Below are 19,444 nucleotides of genomic sequence, written 5' to 3'. Positions count from 1 at the left end.
TGTACACATTAACTGACGGGAATATTGGCAGAATTTTTCAAATCTGCTTTGTAGTATTGTTTGTGGTGTGCTTGATGCTTTGGACCATGGGTTTATGGCAGCATTCCCAATGTTTGGTCCTAGAAACTATAGCAAAGTAAAATGTTCCAAAGCTAATTCTTTGGTCAAGTAAATTGGGGAAGACTATGCTCTCTATATGCCTCCCCATCCCAGGATGCATGTTTACATGGTAAAGTCTTATGAGACTTGCTATAAAGATACCTAGTTATCTTGAACATAGCATTTTCCAAATGAATTCCTTCCAGGAATACCTTTTAATACACTGAAGACCACTCTTTGGAAAACTCTGGCCTATACAGAACTCGAGCTCTGAGCAAATTTTTCTGCTGGTCTTTGTCCTGGTTCTCCTTCCCCCACTTAAAACGTACAGCCGGAATCCGGAGAGACATAACATATTGGGCTGGATCAAAAGGCAATGCAGACAATAGAACCTTTGAGAAAACCAGATATATGAATGAGCTGACCAGTCCAGGAACTGACCAAAAGTATTTTGACAATGACCAGAATGCCCTCATCTGTGTCTCACGTCAGAGCTTTCACACTTCCATGCACAGATGTCACTGCAACTGCTCTTCTTCTCTTTCTCTTCCGTCATCATCACTGCCATCACCATGACCACCACCACCATGACCATCACCATGACCCCCACCACCATGACCACCATCACTATGACCACCACCACCATGACCACCATCACTATGACCACCACCATGACCATCACCATGACCGCCACCACCATGATTGCCACCACCATGACCATTACCATGATCACCACCACCACACTTCAGTTGTATGGTACATGGTCTGTGCCAGGCTTTGCTCTAACTACAGGCACTTCCTGTATTAACGTATTTAATCCTCACAACAAGCTCATAAGAGAGGCACTAGTGTCAACTCCATTTTCCAGAGGTGAAAACTGAAGTGCAGAGAGGAAGACTCCCATTTTGTAGGATGGGTAGACCAATTTACAGATCTGTGCCAAGAAATCTTACTGATTAAGAGCCAGAGCCTGTGCATTTCAGTGACTGTTCCAAGGTGAAGCAGTCCGTATACATCCACGTCTGTCTGAACAAGCCCTGTCTACCACATCAGGCTTCCTCCTGCTGTTAATAATACTTTATCTTTGTGAGTTATTTTATGTTTCCTAAGCACTTCCATACCCTTCATTGTTTTTAAATCTCCTCACCATGATTTAGACAAATATGATCATTTTATAGATCTTAAAATTGAATCTCAGAAAGCTACCACTAGTTGTAATAACAATGATATTAATGATAGCCACCTCCCACTTTTGGCAAACTTAGTGTTCAAGGCAAAAAGAGCTCAGAAAGAAAGGGTAGATTTGGGGCTAAGATGCAAGTCTTCTGATGCCAAGTCCAGAGTTTGCTCCACCCTTGAAAGGCGGGTCTCTCCAACAAGATTAGCCCAGCTGTGGCAGGGGAGAGAGGTTTACAGCACCAGCTCGGCATTCGGTTGGTGTGGTTTTTAAAGTAACGCAACATCTGTCATTAATTAGAGTTCCTGTTGCCATGGTGATGGTTTATTATTGCTAGGCTGATAAGATGGCCAATTCAAGAATACTATCTTTCTCCTTTTCCCTCTCACTCTCCAGCAAAGATTTTTCGCTTTCTTTCTCCTCTCACCTAACAAACATAACTGACCTTTTGCCACAAAGCATGAAACATGATGTTGGTTCCCTGGAGATAATCTTTGGAATTTTTTTTTCCCTTTCACTCAATGCAGAGGCTCTGTCAGGCCAACTTTGATTCACATTTCATTTCTCATACTTATTAGCTCTCTGAACAAGTTAATTATCTTCCCTGGGCTTTACTTTTTCATCTGGAATAAGTGATAAGGAGGCCTAACGGGCGAGTTTATTTTGAGAATTTGATGTAACAAATCCGAAGATGTTAACACAGGGCTTGGAAGGTAGTGGATACTCAAAACATGATAGCAGAAGTGATCATTAACATAACAGCAATAATTATTATTTACAAAGAGATGAGATGAAACAGGCATTTAGGGTTGGGGGCTGAGGTCATTTTGCCTTCAGTCATTCATCAATCATTCTAATTTGTTCTTCCACTGCAACTGTCCTTTTTCTTTACAGCCCTTAACCCCAGGCATACTGTATATTTATTTGTATTTATTTATTTAGCTGTCTCTTAACACTCAACTGTAAATGTGATGAGAACTGGTACGATGGTTATTTTGCTCATCGTTGCACCTAGGGGGATATTTGTGGAATGAAGCAACAAATATTTACCAAGCAGCTATTCCATGTCAGTTTCTGTGTTAGGCACTAGAGATATGGAAATAATTAAAGCACAATTCTTACCCTTGAGGCATTCACATAAGGGATCTATGAAAATTGACAGAAATAAAGGAAATGAGGCATTCATCCCAACTCCAGAAGGGTTTTTGATAAATCCAGTGGCATAAATGGAATTAAATCTGCAGTAATCTTCTAGCACAAAGCATCAATGTGGTGGGTGGTATGGATATCTCAAAGCTCTAAGTGCCAAGAAGGATTCAAACTGGTTGTGTTAAGCCCCCCAAAGTAATTAGAAATTCTCTTTGAAACATAGAGTTTATAAAGAAAGAAAGAAAAAGAAAAAGAAAGGGAAGGCCTTTCAGAGGGCTGGCTCCCTGGCCCCTCCCAGAACAGTCTGATCCCCTCTGCTGGTGAAGCAAGAGGTCAGATCCCCAGACGGAAAATCAATCTCCAGGAGTCGCTGGATAGAATTTCTAATTCACCAGTGCCACGACACGCAGTCTGTTTCCAGCCAAGGAAGATGAGGCCCAGAGGCTTTAGCTTCCCCAACCCACTGTACACAATCAAGCCAAACTGACACCCCTCTGCTAGCAACACACAGCATCCAACCATCATGCAGGCACAGAGGGCTGTCGTGAGAGCCCTTGAACATACCTTTCTTAATGGCCTGGATCTTTCATTTTGAAGTAATTTTATTATTGTATTTTTAAGTAATAGTATTAATTACTTTAATATATTAGGGTTATTTCCTTCGAAAAAATCTAGTCCATTGCTGCTTATGTTCTATAGAGCCCTCCAAGGCTGCCATGCTTACCATGGGGAAAGACAGGGAGTGATGGGGTAAGCAGGAGCCGTGGTTCACCTTCTGTCTTTTTTATATATCAGCCTCCCAAATGTCCAACTGCTTTACATTTTTTGAAAACTAGACCTGATTCTTTCAGTCTAAATAAGAGGAATCAGAGGCCCAAAGAGGTAGACCTGTTGCCCCAGCTCACACATTGGGCTGTTCCGTAACTGTACCCACTCAGGATGGGGGAGCTTATTTTTGAAACATGAGGGTAACTGAGAATCATAAGGAGCAGTCTGGAGCGAGTATTGGTGTGAAGAGGGAAAGCTGTTTCAGCTATAATCTAGGTGGTCTTGGATAGGATTTTATCTGTTCAAGACTTTAAATCCAAGTCTATCCACAAAGGCACCACAGCTTTAAGTGGCTGGCTTTCTGTGTAACCAGCCAACTCTCTATAAAATTTCACCTCCAGTTCAGTACAACATACATTTATCCAGCACCTACTACTGGTTAAGGATGAGGAAGACACGGCCCCTTACTTGGAAGCTCCCGCTCAAATGGGGTAAGGGGACACTGAAACATCTAAGGGCGGCATCAGCAGTAAGCACAGGGGGACAGAGAAGGGCAGGGGTGAACCTTACCAAGAGGAGTTTCCCAAAGCAACTTTACAGAGATGGGTTTCAGTATTATCCCAATGAGCAGACTCTAGGGTCAGAACATCCAAGTTGGGTTCACAGCTCACCAGCCTTGTGACCTTGGGAAAGTACTTAACCTCTTTGTAATTCAGCCCTCCTAGAATGCAAAGCACAACTCATGTCAGGACCTCATGGGACTCTAGTGAGTTAATATACAAAAAGGATAGGGACAGGGGCCAGTGCATACTACATGAATCATTTTCAGGAGCTCCCTGAAGACAGGGGTCCCAGCTCCCCACCGCACCACAGTATGCTGGACCCACTACTGCTGGCTGTTTCCTAGTAAGTCTAAGCACTTGCTTGAACCTCCACTTCAGGGTTGTCTATGAATTTCTCCTCCGGTGTCTGCAGTGGTTAGTCAGCTTACTGAGATGAAGACAACCGCTATAATCCAATTACCCAAACCGTCTGGTCTGCCAGGATCCCTCCTCATCAGAGATGCTGACAGGTGAAACAGACACGGCCAACTTGGTAGGAATTTCACTCTGACCGACTCCATCCAACACACGGGCTCGTCCGGCACAGGTGTCAGTTGACAGGGAGGGTGGTGGGGAGGGGAGAGGGGTAGATTCTGAGCTGGTGCATGGTGGGTTTTGCTTGATTCCCACAGCCCAGTGGCACTGTCTCAAAAGGTGCCTTCTCTATCCTGAAATCCTCAAACGTGGTATGTTTCAAACCCCCTATACACAGAGAGATGTGCTCTAGTGAAATGGGACAGTTTCTAGGGGGCATTTGAAGAGTGTTCCCCTTCTATTTCAGGGACTCTTCAAAACTAGAGATAATAAAGCTTTGTTATTACTCCCAGGCTAAATTAATGTATAGGCTATTTTTCTTAAGCAGGAAGCAGTGTTATCACCTAGGAAGCACTAATGTTGATTTTTTTTTTTTTAAATGAGACTACTGGCCTACAGCTTTTTTTGTTTTTAACAAGAGAGTCAAGGGATGTTGGGCAGAGGATTCTCCCAAGACTCCTGATCAAATTCCTAATTGATCTGTTTATAGTTAACAATCCCCACCTCCAAACAACCCAGTCATTATACACAGCCTTCTCTCTTGCTATTCCGACCTGGGGCTCTTCCCAGGGGTTGAGCTGATCTTCCTTCCATCCGTGTTTATTCCTTTGCTCTCACCAGCACCTCCAGAAAAGTCCTCTTCCTGCTGTTTCTCTGCTCACTGGAGGTTAACATTTCCACTTCAAGCCCCACTTCTTATCCCAAACCATGCTTCTCTTTCTTTCCTGCTTCTGGCTGTTAGTTATCAGAGAGTAGATGATGTACTGACATGCTCTGGCTTTAGGTTGCTTCATTTTTATTTATCTAGCCTATCAGCCACTTGAAGGTGGCTTTTCCTTTTTTTTTTTTTTTTAATTTTAATGTATTTTTTATTTGTAAAAAATGCTTGGCCCTATACCACATAATCCAGCACTCTGATATCACCTGTAGAAAGAGTGTGTGCTTGGGGACAGAAAAACCTGCATTCAATTTCCAGGTTGAATATTAACACCCAGTAGAATTTGGGTGAGTTCTTTCAGTTTTGTGAGTCTGTTTACTCATTTGTAAAAACGGAAACAATACTTTCCAATATTGTGAGAATTAGGAAAGAACAGTTAAATATTGTCCCATAAGGAAATTTTTACAAGAAGACCACAGCAATATGAGTCACGCATGCAGCTTCCTTACTATCTGCTTTGAACCAGGAAGAAAGCTTGGAAGACTCTGAGGAACAGATACAATTCTCTAATAAACCAACAGGCTCTGAGACCTATAAACTTAAGTTCAATTCCTTAGTATCTGTGTGACTTGGCAAATCACTTGCCTTCTCTGAGCTTCCATTTTCTTATTCATGGGGGTGTGAATAATCACATACCTAACACAGTGACTCACTTAGAATAGTGAATGGTCCTGAGCTCTGGCTCAAACAAGAGTAGCACTAGTCTGGGCACTACCCTGAATTGTGCCTGACTCTAACTTGTAACCAAGCCTTGTCTCCTTGGAGAGGTGGTAAGCTACGTGATGCTGTTGGCCTCAAAGCCTAACTTAGAGTTGGGTTATTCAAAGTCAGGTATTCAGTAAAGATGCTTAGGTCAGTTCCCTGTCTTTTGGGCATCACTTAGTGAAAGTGAACTGCTCTCCATGGTAACCAGCCCTCCTTCTCCAGGTAGCCTAGCTCATTCCAATAGGGAGAGAAGAGCAGAAGTGAATTCACTGTAAGGACTGACTGTTCTTTTCATAATTAAAAAGCAGCCATAGCAGAGTCCAGGCAGGAGAAGCGAAATGACTCAAGGTCTTTCAACAGGAAGAATTTAATACAAGAAGTTGGTTTCATAGGTGACTGAAGAAAACAAAAAGCTAAGAAGATAATGTTGCCACAACTCAAGAGATCAGTGACAGCAGAAAGCTGCCACCCCTTTTGGGGATCAGGGGGATGATGGGAGGCCGTGGGGTGGCTAGAGCCAGGAGCTGGGGATGCCAGGCTGGAACTGAAACCAAAGAAGGGCTGAGTGGCCAGAAGTGGAGGATGAAAGGAAGAGGCTGGGAGCTGGAATCACACGGGAGCTGCAGCAGCTGCTTTTCTAGTAAAGGGAGAGTTGACCTAACGACTCCCCTCTTCCTGACTGTCGGGTCTTCCACTGGTATCCCCCACTGGCCAAACCTACCCAGGGGCCAGCTGCAAGGGAGGCTGGGAAATGTAATACAGAGCAGAGTGTGGCCAGGGGATGGGGGAAGGGGAGAATAAAGCTATCTGAGAGCAAACCGGCAAATGACCATCCTAGCCATCTTTGAGTAACACATCCAAAGCAATGGCATAGTGTGTGATTTAGACAGTCAGCTAATAATAGGATTGACAAAGATATCACTATAATTTTGTCCGACTCACACTGAAAGTTTATTCATACCGGTAACTGCACTAAATACTTTATACATATCATGTCATTGAATCCTCACAACAAACTTATGAAGTACACACTCTTAACAGTCTTATTTTCACAAATGAAGAAACCGGCTTAGAGCGGAGAAGGGGCTGACTGAAGGCAGGGCTATAACATTAGAACACAGGATTAGAACACAGATTTAGGGGATACCAGAGTCAGTGCTCTTAACTCTGGTTCTAGCTATTATTTATAATATGAATCATAGTGCTAACAGAAAAAGGGAGGGTACCGGATAAGTGGAAACTTCTCATAATTACTGGGAGGATACTTTGAAGACCTACATTTCTAGGGCTGAAAGCCTAGAACACTGTGAGCATTAAATGTGCCCTTAAAAAAAAGTAGAGATTAAAAAAAAAATGCATCACTTAATGCAGTTTATGTAAGTCCATGGTGTTTCCTCTTGAAGGCAACAGGGTATTTTTGCTAAGAGGATGCCAAGTTCACTGGCTTCTGCAGGCTTGCTGTTTACTGATATTTGATATGCTTCAACATCTGTTGCCCTTCTCGATTGATGGGTGCTTCATTTTAGCACTTCCCCGATGCCAGGCTGGTGAAAAGCTTTGGTACTGAGGTCCCCTAAGACACTCCTGGGTCACCGATACAGCTTTGCTTGTAAAGCTGGCTGAAGGCAGAAATATTCAGGGAGGAGAGGTGAAGGGCCATGCCATCCATCGACCATGCTGCATGTTCTCAGCTGTACCCCTGGGTCAAGCGACACCTTCAGAAAGTTATAAACCCCGGCAATCCTTTACTTAAGTCAAGTTTCAATATCATGCTCTGGGCTCTTCACAAACTAGTATATGATGAATTCTTCTGCTGCTTCTGTGAAAGTTCCATGGAAGGATTTTTTAGGTTGGTTTTTAAAGCAATAGCAATTTTAGGATTTCGTACCAGGGAAAATGTAGTCTCTTTTGGTGAACTGGTATACTTTCTTGAGTCCGTGGATACCACAGCACTTGACACATTCCCAATTTCATCTTGGCTGCCTGGAAGCTCAGAGTAATTCCCTTATTTATGGGTCAGAGACCTATAGGCCACTCCGTCCCATAAATCTGTTTGGTTTGTCACTCACCAAATTCAGGGTTAAAATAATTTGAGTTTCAATGTCCTCAGACAGAGTATACACTCTACAACTTGGCAAAGAATCAAATCATTTTGCCTTTTGCTGGTATCTCCCCATGTTTATATGGATTACCTGTCACCTGAAGGCATATGAATTTGAGGATCCCCTAGTCTAAGTGGTTGGTGTATTCTCTTCTTTCTGCATAGTTTCTGATTTGTGAGTTTTATTTTGCTTAGTTTTATTCTGCTTATTCAGATATTATAAGCTTCCTCAAATTCTTTATGGAAATAGAGTATAAATGATAAATAAACAAACTGTTTTCTTCGCTGAGCAGAACTTCCAAGATCGCAGCAAGCAGCTGCATTCTCACTGCATCCAATGGCTGGTCATTCCTCTGGCCTGCCCCACCTGCTAAAGCATTACCATGGCTAAACGGTTATCATACTAAGATGCGCTCAGCTGTACCTTTCCCTCAAGCACAAGAAAGAGAGAATTTCTTCCTTACTTGTGAGTGAGGGGCCTGGACATAATCATGTGGCGCCTGTTCTATCTCTAGCACATGTTATGTAAATCTAGCTCTAGGTGCCCTCCGAAGCACTGGGCTGCAGGGGGGTGGCGGGGTGGGTCTGCCGTAAGACCGCCTGAGTTGAAACCTTCATTCCACACTAGCCAACGATGTGACCTTAGGCCAGCGTATTGATGTTTTGATGCCTCAATTTCCTTCTTTATAAAGGGGAACAACGATACCGCCTACTTCACAGGTTTGTTACGAGGATGAAATTAATACAGGAAGTGACATTAGTGTTTTCCTGTGCACCAGGCAACTTTGCAGTAACTCAGTGGGTCAGTTAACATGAAAGTGAGGCTCAGAGAAATTAAGTAGCTTGCCCAGCCGGGTTAGTTCACACAGCTAGCAGACCGAGAAGAAGCCACACCTGGAGTGTAGCAAATCACTTAGAAGGCTACTTTTTCTCTTCCACCCCATTATTTCCTCTCATCTGGTCCACAATGGATTCAGCTCACTTACCCTCTTCCACCCCTGATCCCTGGCAGGCAGCTAACAGAACACCACACAACTGATGCTCCAGCAATTACTAGTATTTATTGTGTTGAGCTGAAAAGGAGAGATTTGTGTAGGACTGAAGCACAGGTTCCTTTCTCTGCTTTCTAGAAGCCCCTCCACTGCAAAGGTTAAGAGCAGACCTGGGGTCATACGGGCCCCTCCCCTAAGTTCCAGCTCCATCACTAGCTAATCCTCCATGGCCCAGTTCAAATGTTGCCTTTTAAGGACTTACCCAGCCCTCAAGACAGTGGAAGGCACTCTTTCATTGGTGGTCCATCATCCCATTGTATAGCAAATGTAGTTTAAATAATAGCCAACATTAACTGAACACTATTTCACCTTACATGTTCTAACATGTTTACTTCTTACAACACAAATTGTGAGATGATATACCTATGATGCAGATATTATGGTTATCTTCTACAGATGAAGGATCTGAGGCACAGATAAATTAAGTAACTCACCCAAGGTAAGTGGCAGAGCCATGATTTGAGCCCAAGCAAGGCCCCGAGGTCTTTGCCATTCACTTAGCATAGACTTTTTCATAATGGTATCTGTCTATGTCCATTTCCTCCCCACTAGATTGGAATCACGAGGGTACTGAGATACATTTCATTCATCTTTGTCATATGGCCATCTAGGACCGTCCTTGTCTCATGGTAGACTCCTGCTGCTGAACCCTGGCTTAAAGCATTAAATAGGGATGTGGCGCCTGGGTGGCTCAGTCAGTTGGGTGTCTGCCTTCGGCTCAGGTCATGAATCCAGGGTCCTGGGACGTAGCCCTGCATCGGGCTCCCTGCTAATCGGGGAGTCTGCTTCTCCCTCTCCCTCTGCCCCCTGCCCCCCCGTGGCTCATTCTCTCTCTCTCACTCTCTATCTCAAATAAATAAAATCTTAAAAAAAAAAAAAAAAGAATTAAACAGGGAGACTCATCACCTACTTGAATCAAGGCCCACATGCATGCCTTTTCCCCATCTAGTCCGTTGGCATCTGTCAGCTGAGCTCGCAGAGCCCACCCAAACTCCAGCAGTGGAGGAGAGCAGAAAATGCATCCTGACATCACAGGAAGGACCGGAGTAAAAGGTACATTAATAGGGGCAAAAACAAGCCAGTGGAGTGATTAATTCGGCCTCCCCTTCAATATTATGTTTACACAAGTTGATTATAGAGCACTTAATTACTAATTTGCCCTACTTAAACCAAGAGTGCTTTTAATTTTTAATGAGCTAAGGGAAGGAGATGCCTTTACTTAGTAAGGAGAGCTATTTTATTTCCTTCTCTTGTTTTGCCCTGCCAATTAATAACATTTCTAAGGAAATGCATCCCTCTCATGAGTTCTTTCTCCCCATCATCTTCTCGACCTCCCAGGTTTAAAAAGAGATGGAAACAGACAATAGCCACTTAGAAATAAACCGACTTCACCTTCTGATCTGGCTGTCTGGGTCAGGAAAGGCCTTGTGAAATGTAGAAACATGGGACTTAAAATGGTGCCATCTGATTCTTTGGGCATTGGGTGCATCTATTCCCAGAAACCATGACTTGGTTGTTACGGACAACAGAGAACACAGCCATGGGTGTCCAAACAAGGCAATCCCCCTATAATCCTGCATTATTTCCTGGGTGTGAGCATTAGGTAATTTTAAGAACAGCCCCAGGACAGTCTCGACATAAGAAGAGTAAAGAGATTGGACTTGATTGACAGCTCTGCCACTTGCTCGCTGTCAGACCACGGGCACATGACTTAAACTTCCTGAGACTCAGTTTTCTATCTGTAAAGAACCTAACTTGCAAGAATTAAGTTATCATCTAAAGCGCCTTAGCAAGTGCCCCACTCAGAAGACGTGCAGGACAGTATTAGTTGTTCTTTTTTTTAGCAGAGGTAAGGCAGGAAATTGAAAGCAGGATCAAGGAGCACCTTTTGAGGACCCTAGGATGTCTGTCCTTGTCTGCTATGGAGTCTCCATCAGTGGCATTCGAACAGCCCGGCCATAATGCCAGAAGGAGCTTGCCCCAGAATGGGAACATTTTAGTATGAGCGTTCTGATGCAAGTCCCTTATCTCATCGCAAATCAGTAACAAACCTTTCACAGATTGGCCTCTGGTCCAGAGACCAACCCAACAGCCCAGCCTAGATGACTGTGTTGGTCATTTGCATGTGCTCCCAGAGACCCCCTCCCCACCCTTCTCCGGGCCTTGCCAGGCTCACTTGTACCAACTATATCAACGAGTTCCCTCTGACTCTGAGTCCAGCCAATGGGGAATCCAGCCGTAAATCAGAAAGTGGGAGGAAACGGAGGTCAGTAACTCAGCTCTTTCCTTCCACAGTCACTGACAAGCAGGCTGACTCAGTAGTTTCCCAGAGGCCTCTGTTCTGGGGTTCCAGCAACTGTGCTCTTCTCCTCTTAAGGTCCAACTGTTACAAACCCCAGGGTACCACATCCTCCCTTGTGACTTCTCCATGCCCTGGTCTACAGTCCTGTAAACAGTCCCTCTACTAAATTCTCTAAAATTATCCTAATTTGAGAGTGCCCTCTGTGGAGGTGTGGACTAACACAGTGACATTTTAAGGTACATCCAAATTCTAGTTGTCTATTTTTTAAACAACTAGTTTTTTAATTTTAATTTTTTAAAAGATTTTATTTATTTGAGAGGGAGAGAGCCTGAGAGAAGCAGACTCCCCAGTGAGCAGGGAGCCCGATGCAGGGCTCGATCCCGGGATTCTGAGATCATGCATGGCCTGAGCTGAAGGCAGACGCTTAACGGAGTGAGCCACTCAGGTGCCCTGTCAACAACTAGTTTTTTGAACTGGTACTAGTTTTTTAAACAATAGCAATCACACTCAGCCCCAGAAGAATCCATTTCCATTTGTGACAAAGCTGAATAACCCTTAGCTTTGAAATCCTAAGCTAAGCCTTGGATTCTGGCTCGATCCCTTTCTAGCCATTGGCTTTGGTAAGTCATTTCCCCTTTGCTGCCTCATTTGTAAAATTATTCTAACAGGATAGGAAATGTCCTCATATACGACTTTTAACGTGGTATCAAATTTCTAAATGTTCGAATTTCTTGGATATGCATATCATGAAAGACATGCCACTCAACTTTCTGAACACAAGGTCCTTTCCTATGGCTCACTGCAGAGTCCCAGATACCTCCGATAAACAAGCGCAAATTTTTTTTTAAGTTTTTGAATATTTCTTGATCACTTGCCTCAATGCTGCAACCAAAACTCTTTCACTGACTTCAGTACAACCTCTGTACATCCCATGACTTGGAATCAAACTTTGTCCAACATCATGTGGTATGCAGATATGTATATACATATATATGTATGTGAGTATTGTGTGTGTCATCTTTTAGGGCCTTTTCCCCAATTATGGAAAATTCCTGACTTAACTAAAGGTCTTATCTTTCCTGGTCTCCTATTTGGGTCCATAGCCCAATTTATTGTTCTGAACATTAAACTTACAGAGCATGGATCTGCTCTTCATTAGTTACCACAGTGTGATGGAAAAAAAAATTATATCCAACCTATTCATTTCCAGTTTATTCCAAAAGTGAATTTTATTATGAATGATCATTACAATGAGAAGTCAATTACTTGCAAGTATTTGTTTCCATAGAAAGATCTTATATATCTTTTCAGACTTGAACCAGTATGAAATGTCGTCTTGAACAAAACAAGTTAAAGAGTTTGGTAAACTCTATTTTAGAAATACAGTTCTGTAATCCTTCTGGGTTTCTAAAGGGCCATTTGCAGGAGAGGTTTGGCCATTGTTTGCTTTTATAAAAAGTCCAATTCTTAAGTTCCTAACTAAAAAAAGGGGAGGGACATATTTGGGGAAAAAAAAATGTTAGCTTAAATTTTTGTGTTAATAACAATAGTATAAAAAGTGTCTCTTGATTAAAGCTCTGAATCAAAGTGCTTTTCTGTATCTACCTCTATAAAAAGTAAATGAGTGGATTATGATTAAAAGCAAAATAAGTAATAAAATAAAATAAAACAAAACAAAACAATACTGGTGGGCATGGTATGAAGTCTTCTCCAGGCAAAGGAATCAGAAAATTTCCAAACCAAAGAGGGCATACTTATTTTTATTTCTGTACTTGATACCCAAACAGTGATGACAAATGTGTGCTGCTGAGAATTTCTATAAACCATACAACCCGGTGAAGGTCGGCTGCACTGCCATGTTGGAATCTACGCTTTTCCTGGGCAAAGTGTATATATTTACTGGGATATGGTTTGATGGGATAAAAAAAAACATGGACTTTGTATCGAGTACGGCTTGATTATGTCTCATGTTTCAGAGTCTCATGTGCACACTAGGGACTGTTACACACCCACTCATTGCCACAAAGATTGTATGAATGGTAAGGGATGGAAAGTGACAGGCCCTCTTCCTAGATCACCCTGTAAGGAGCAGGAGAGTCAAATGTTATATATCATCTATTGAAATAATTGCCTCAAAATAGAATTCTAATTTTGAGCTAATATTTTGACTTTTATATCCATGATTCCATTCTGCAAAGTAGATTGAAACAGGAGATTTACAATTAATTAGAACCTGAATGTGTTGCCCCCCCCCTTTTTTGGGGGAGAGAGGGAGTGATTCTTGAAAAGATAAGAATGTACTGTTAACCAGGTGTGGTAATAAGTATAATGAATGTTAGGGCCAGCATCACATTCTTAATTTAATCTTTCTTTAAACTACTAATTCTCATTCCAGGATTTTCTGTTGACTTTCTATGAGGCATTGACATATGGGACAGGACACTCAGAAAATTCAATCAGAAATCTGAATCTATTTAATTAGAAACCAGAGTCTCCTATCTCCAGAAACACATGCTTAAGCAGCAAAGGGCAAAAGGCTACTAAAGAAAGTTGATAGTATCAGGACCATATGTGAAATGAATAGGATTATAAAGGGCCTGAGGAAGAAAGCTAGATGGAGCTAAAATTCACAACAACAGACTCCCCGTACACCAGAAATGGGAGCCCTGGATTTTCATCCACCGTTGGTGGGAGGATAAGGTGTTAATAACGTATGTATCCAAATTCTAAAAGTTGGGAAACTTTTTGGCCAAACAATTATATTTGCCTAATTTATTTTATGGAAATAACTTAGGGTATCTGCAAAAATTCAGCTATGGAGATGTCAGCTGCAGCATTCTTTATAACCAACAGAGACAACATAAATATTCAAAACAAGGGGACTGATGAAATAAGCACTGATATATTCCATGGGATATACAATTATGCAATCCATAAAAATGACAAATAAGAATGTTTACTACATATTTTTGGGTGGAGAGACAAACTACAGAACACGATGCATTGTATGAACACATTTTTGAAATTTAAAAAAGTGTAAAGCAGTTTCAAAGTATGTATAAAAATACTAAAGGTATAGAAACCAGAATCTTCCATACTGGTGATTTTAGGGTAGTAAGATCAGTGTGTTTGGATTTTTCTTTCAGCTTCACTGAATTTTCTTATTTTTTTCCCATTGAACATGACTAATGACTTGTAGCCCAGGAAAAGGAAAAAAAAAAAGCAAATCAAGATTGAATGTGCCAAGAAATGGGACGGTTTCCAATTTCTGAACATCCATGGTCTGTCAGTCTCTCCAAACCTCCAGCAACTAAAATCACAATCATCAGCTTTACTTTGCAGAATGTAAAACGGGCAAGTAGCTGGTGACAGAAAGCCAAATGAATCTCAAACTCACAGAGAGCAGAATCCCACAGAATAAAACAGAATGAAGACGTACTGTGTCGTATATGAAATCACAGGCTTTGAAGCACAGAATAGGTGATGAATATAACTGGCTCTGAAGGAAGTAAACTTTTTAAAAAAAGAATAGAAGGAGAGGCTTCAGCAAAGCAATGAGGATGTTTGCAAGGCCTGACCTCGAGGGCAGACCACTGTGGTCAGTGTGGATGATTTCTCTTGTGGGCGCACATCACAGAAAGGGTGAGTAATCACAGCTCTCAACAGGCCACTTACACATACTGGTCTGCAAGACACAGGAGTCTGTCTGGGACGTGACAAGGAAAGCTGATGGTGGGAACACATAGAGTCAATGGCTTACAGAGGCGGCAACTCTCACACCGTGGGAGGAAGAAAGATTTTGATTAATTGCTTGATTCCAAGGGCTTATTTTCTTTATACTGGTACGTGCCTTACATTGATTGGGGAATTCTCCTTCACCTCTTGTCACAGTCCCCTTTTGCTGACTTTTGCTTCAGAGGCTTCCTCTGCTGCTTTTTTTTGGGCGGGTGGAGGAGCAAGTGTCCACATAAATAGCACTGTTAGAATTAAAGCTTTTTTCATATAAATAGATTGGGAACAACAACAAGAAGAAAGCCCTGTCTTTTAAGATAAGAAATTGCAGAAAGCTAAATGACATCTGCAGGAGCCTGCAGGAAGCAGAAAGTGGAAAGTCATTTTGTATTTCTGCCTCTTTGCCCTTTGACTGAGTTTCTTTCACAGCATCTTGAAACTGGTTTCTTGTTTCATGTATCCTTGGCATTTCTTCGAACTTCACTACTGCCTGTGCTTAGAGAATGTGAGCACATTGGTATTTCGTGGACGTATTTCTTTCCAGTTTGTTCCTTTTCCAGGGCCTGGGAGCCTGCAGAAGGGTTATGGGATGCTCCCAACTTTCTAATCACAATTATTTGCTTTCTAGGACATTCAGAATTAGAGAATCATTTTGTAGTGCATGGACAGCCAAGGGAGTGAAGGAGGGGTGACTTCTGGGAGATCAGGAGTGGTCAGATGGGAAGGTCACAGAGGTCAAGACTACGTGGATTCCATATTCCCATGAATAAAAGGAGGAAGGAAGACACCCCCTTGCGTCCCCTCCCACTTACTCAATAGCTGAACTTTTACCATGAGGTGACATCTCTGTGGTTTGATTCCATTTTACTGATTAAGCTGCGGATCTGAGACATCCGTGAAGATAACCATGCCATGATACTCACCACACTATCTACTGGAGGTAGAGTTTTGAAAACTACTAAATGGAGAACACCATTTCGAGAGAGAGACAACTCTTTAAGATACTATTAGTCATTCTGTTCTTTAATACAGATGGATGGCTGCATCAGTACCCTCTGTGAAATCCTCATTTGAAAGTGGGACTAGCAGGAAGCTTTCGATGTCTAAGGGACGGGAGGGCAGGAAGGAAGCAGGGAAGAGTGAAAGAGCGAGAGACTATGAGGATGGCCACATGAACGAATAAAAGAACAAAAAGTAGAGGCCAGGCATTGTCGGCAGTCTTCAAAACTTGAAATAGTAATGGACGTCATACTGACTAATCTCTCCCCTTAATATCCCACCCGAACATTCTATCCATGATCCCTCGCCATCTGATAAAATTTCCCCAGAATTGCAATGTATAGACAGGTTTGCAATTATTATAAGTAAAAACTGCAACTCTGAATCCTTCTGACCTATTGGTATCACTATAGGAAGGCACAGGGCTCTACCCCTCGCTAAAGACACCCACTCATGGGCCCAGAAAATCGGAAGAACCTGTCTCCCCTAGGACTTCTTTCCTTGGTCTGTAGCCTGGGTCCTCTAAACTCTTCCTAGTCTTTCGTTCATCTGGAGGAGATGACTCTGGGTGGGTCTACCAAAGTCTGCACACTATGGTAGTGTAAACTGAAATCCTCCCTCTAACCACCGGCTGTGTGGCCTATGAGAAGAGAAAGCAACATTGAGTTGCTGGCAGGAATCACTCAACTTTCTTAAAGGAAGGAGTAGCAGGCACCTTGAAGACCACGTAGGATCTCTGAAGTTCAAAGAACAAACTATTGAAGTTCTGGTTGAAAAATATGAATCACAGGGAGAAAGCAATTCTGTTTCACATCAACTTGCCAGAATCCTGAGCTCGTCCCCAGGCCTGGGGCACATGGGTTGGTGCCTCTTCTTTGGAGAGGGGTGAATGAAGACAGGCCTATGTGCATTTACATTTCCAAAGCGGTTCTGAACGTAATGACTATAGCAATGTTCATAATTATAGCAGGGGCATTAGAGTGCAGGTCATTAGAGTTTTCAAGGCTCTTTATCTCAACAGTCCCATGTGAGTGGCAATTCTTCTTCAAACACTTTTTTAAACAGGAAGTAAGGAAATAAAGCAAGTACCTGGAGAGGCCAGGTGACACTGCCTGAAGATAGACAACAAGCAGGCACAGGGGTCAGGATGACGGGATTCTCTTGGGGATACAATGACAGAGGACCTTCCAGGGCTCTCTCGGCTAGGGGCTCTCTTTACTAGATTATAGTGTCTCCTAGAAATTCCAGTCACAAGGGGCTCGTACTTCCTTGGGTTTAATAAGAGAGAGGAGCTTGTCTTTAAAATGTGAGACTTGCAGCTGCTACTTGAATCACCAATCCCAATATTCGACGTACCCTATCTAAGATTCTGTTCCAGAAGACTCACAGAAAATCTCATGTAGTGACGATGATGTCAGTGAGGAATTAAGTTCAATTTCCACTTAGGGAAAGATGTGAGAGGAATCGTCTTGGAGCTAGAAACTCCAGATTTGACCAAGATACCACTGAGGTACCTAAAGTCATGGTATTACGTATCTATCTGATGAAGCAGCCCCATCCCATGCTACTCTTTGGTCAAGCTGCAGACTAGCTCCTGATTTGTGACCGATGGCATTTCTTTTCAGAAAATACAGCTTTAAACATTTACGAAGCCAAAAACTATTTTTAACACAAAAAGGAGAAAGAAAATCGAACCAAGTATAAAAGGAATGAAAAATCAGGATGGGATATAGATCCAGAGAGCCTTAGTTTCAATTCTGCTTCTGCTCCATATTACCTGTAGTCTTGGGAAAATTACTGAACACCCCTCTGAGCTTTGGTTTCTTCCATATAGAACACAAGGATGAAAACATCTACCCTTCAGGCAGGGAGGTTGTCAAGATCAAATGAGGTGCCTTAGTCTGCTCATGCCGCCATAACAGAGTACCATAGATTGGGCATTTAAATAACAGAAATTTATTTTCTCACAGTTCTCGAGGCTGGAAGTCCAAGATTAAGGTGCCAGAGGGGTCAGGTTCTGGTGAGGGCCCTCTTCCTGATTTGCAGAGGGCCACCATTAGGCTGGGTCCTCACATGGCAGAGAGAGAAAGCACCAGCTCTCTGGTGTCTCTTTTTAGAAGGGCACTAAGCCCGTCATGGGGACCCCACCCTCACGGTTTCATCTGACCCCAGTCAGCTCCCCAAAGACCCAATTTCCAAATACCATCACACTGGGAGTTAGGGCTTCAACACAGGACACATGAGGGGACGTGTTCATTTTACAATATGATGCAATCCTATGCAGGGCCTCTCGGAGCATCTCTACTGTTTTGGTTTAGCTACTATTTGTCCCAGGCAGGGCATCTAGTGGTGAGAACATCTTCATAAACGGATACATCAAAATAACAATTGACAAATCACTGACATTTCAACAATAAAGAAGCTCACACAATGTTTTTGAGAGAGTACCAGAAAATCCAGAAATCGCTGAGAATTCAACTGCACCATCTTTGATTACCAACTTCATTTAAATCCACTTAGCATTCACGAGTGGACTCAATTCCTTGGGAAAGATATTTCACAGACATGAGTTCCCAGTGCTTGGACAGTGTGCAGGATACCCTACTTTTCAAAATGTGTAAAAGTGCACAGACAGTGGAATCAGACTTTTGCACCTGTGTTTCTAATAGTGTCCCCTTTGGTTCTGTTACCTTTTTGGATCTCTGTTGTCTAACCTCTGCTGCCCGTGTAGGTTATGGTGTCAGGAAGATCACAGGGAGAGCACCCAGCACAGTTCTTGGTACATAAATAGTACTCTAGTGACTGGGTTACTGGTGGAAAACCCAGCTTCTCTTGGCCTGGAGACCCTGGACAAGTCATTTAAGCTCTCTGATCAAATATTTCTTGAATTCTCCATTGAGGCTGGGTAGCCAGACTCCTTGGTTCTGGCATTCACTAGCTGTCCCAATGGAGGCCAACTTCTATCACTTCTTTATGCCTCAGCTTCTTCAACTATAAAACGGGAATAATGGGCCTACGTGTGCATTCCTGATCTAGGGAAAGAACTCATAATGTGCTCCTGATGATTATTACAGATAAAGAAATGGAGCGAAGAGCAGAATAGTCAGCTCACAGAGCTAGGAGGTAGTCAAGGTAGGATCTGAGCCCAGGCAGCCGGAGTCCAAAGCCTGCATTCTCAGACTCCTCCGCTGATGCTTCTCTACCTTTTCATAAACCTGTTGTTAATATTGTTATTTTACCACTCAGAGTCTCTCCCTAAAACCTACGTGTGAGATGTCTTTTGCAACTTGGTTGCAGGAAAAGCCTCCTCTCCCACAAGATACTAATGTTTCCTCTTTTTTGGAAACAAGAATTATGCAACTTATCATGTGTTCATTTTTGTCTTGGCTGCCAGGAAGCTCAGAATCAAACTGTGTGCTCCATCTCCACCACCAAGTTATTTCCTTCTTCCTATGTCTTTGTTCCTTATTTTCCCTTTTAATTCTTTTTGTTTAAACTAACATTTT

At 42.6% G+C, this 19,444-nt stretch overlaps 1 protein-coding gene across 4 annotated transcripts in view; it reads right to left on the bottom strand.

Moving 5' to 3' along the window:
- FGGY (FGGY carbohydrate kinase domain containing) overlaps positions 1-19,444 on the bottom strand; it is a 388,228-nt gene that overhangs the window by 58,044 nt on the left and 310,740 nt on the right. The gene's annotated exons all lie outside the window — the stretch shown is intronic.

This window comes from Neomonachus schauinslandi, chromosome 4 (assembly GCF_002201575.2).
Source record: "Neomonachus schauinslandi chromosome 4, ASM220157v2, whole genome shotgun sequence".
NCBI lineage: Eukaryota > Metazoa > Chordata > Mammalia > Carnivora > Phocidae > Neomonachus > Neomonachus schauinslandi.
This window is presented reverse-complemented; position numbering and strand designations above follow the sequence as displayed.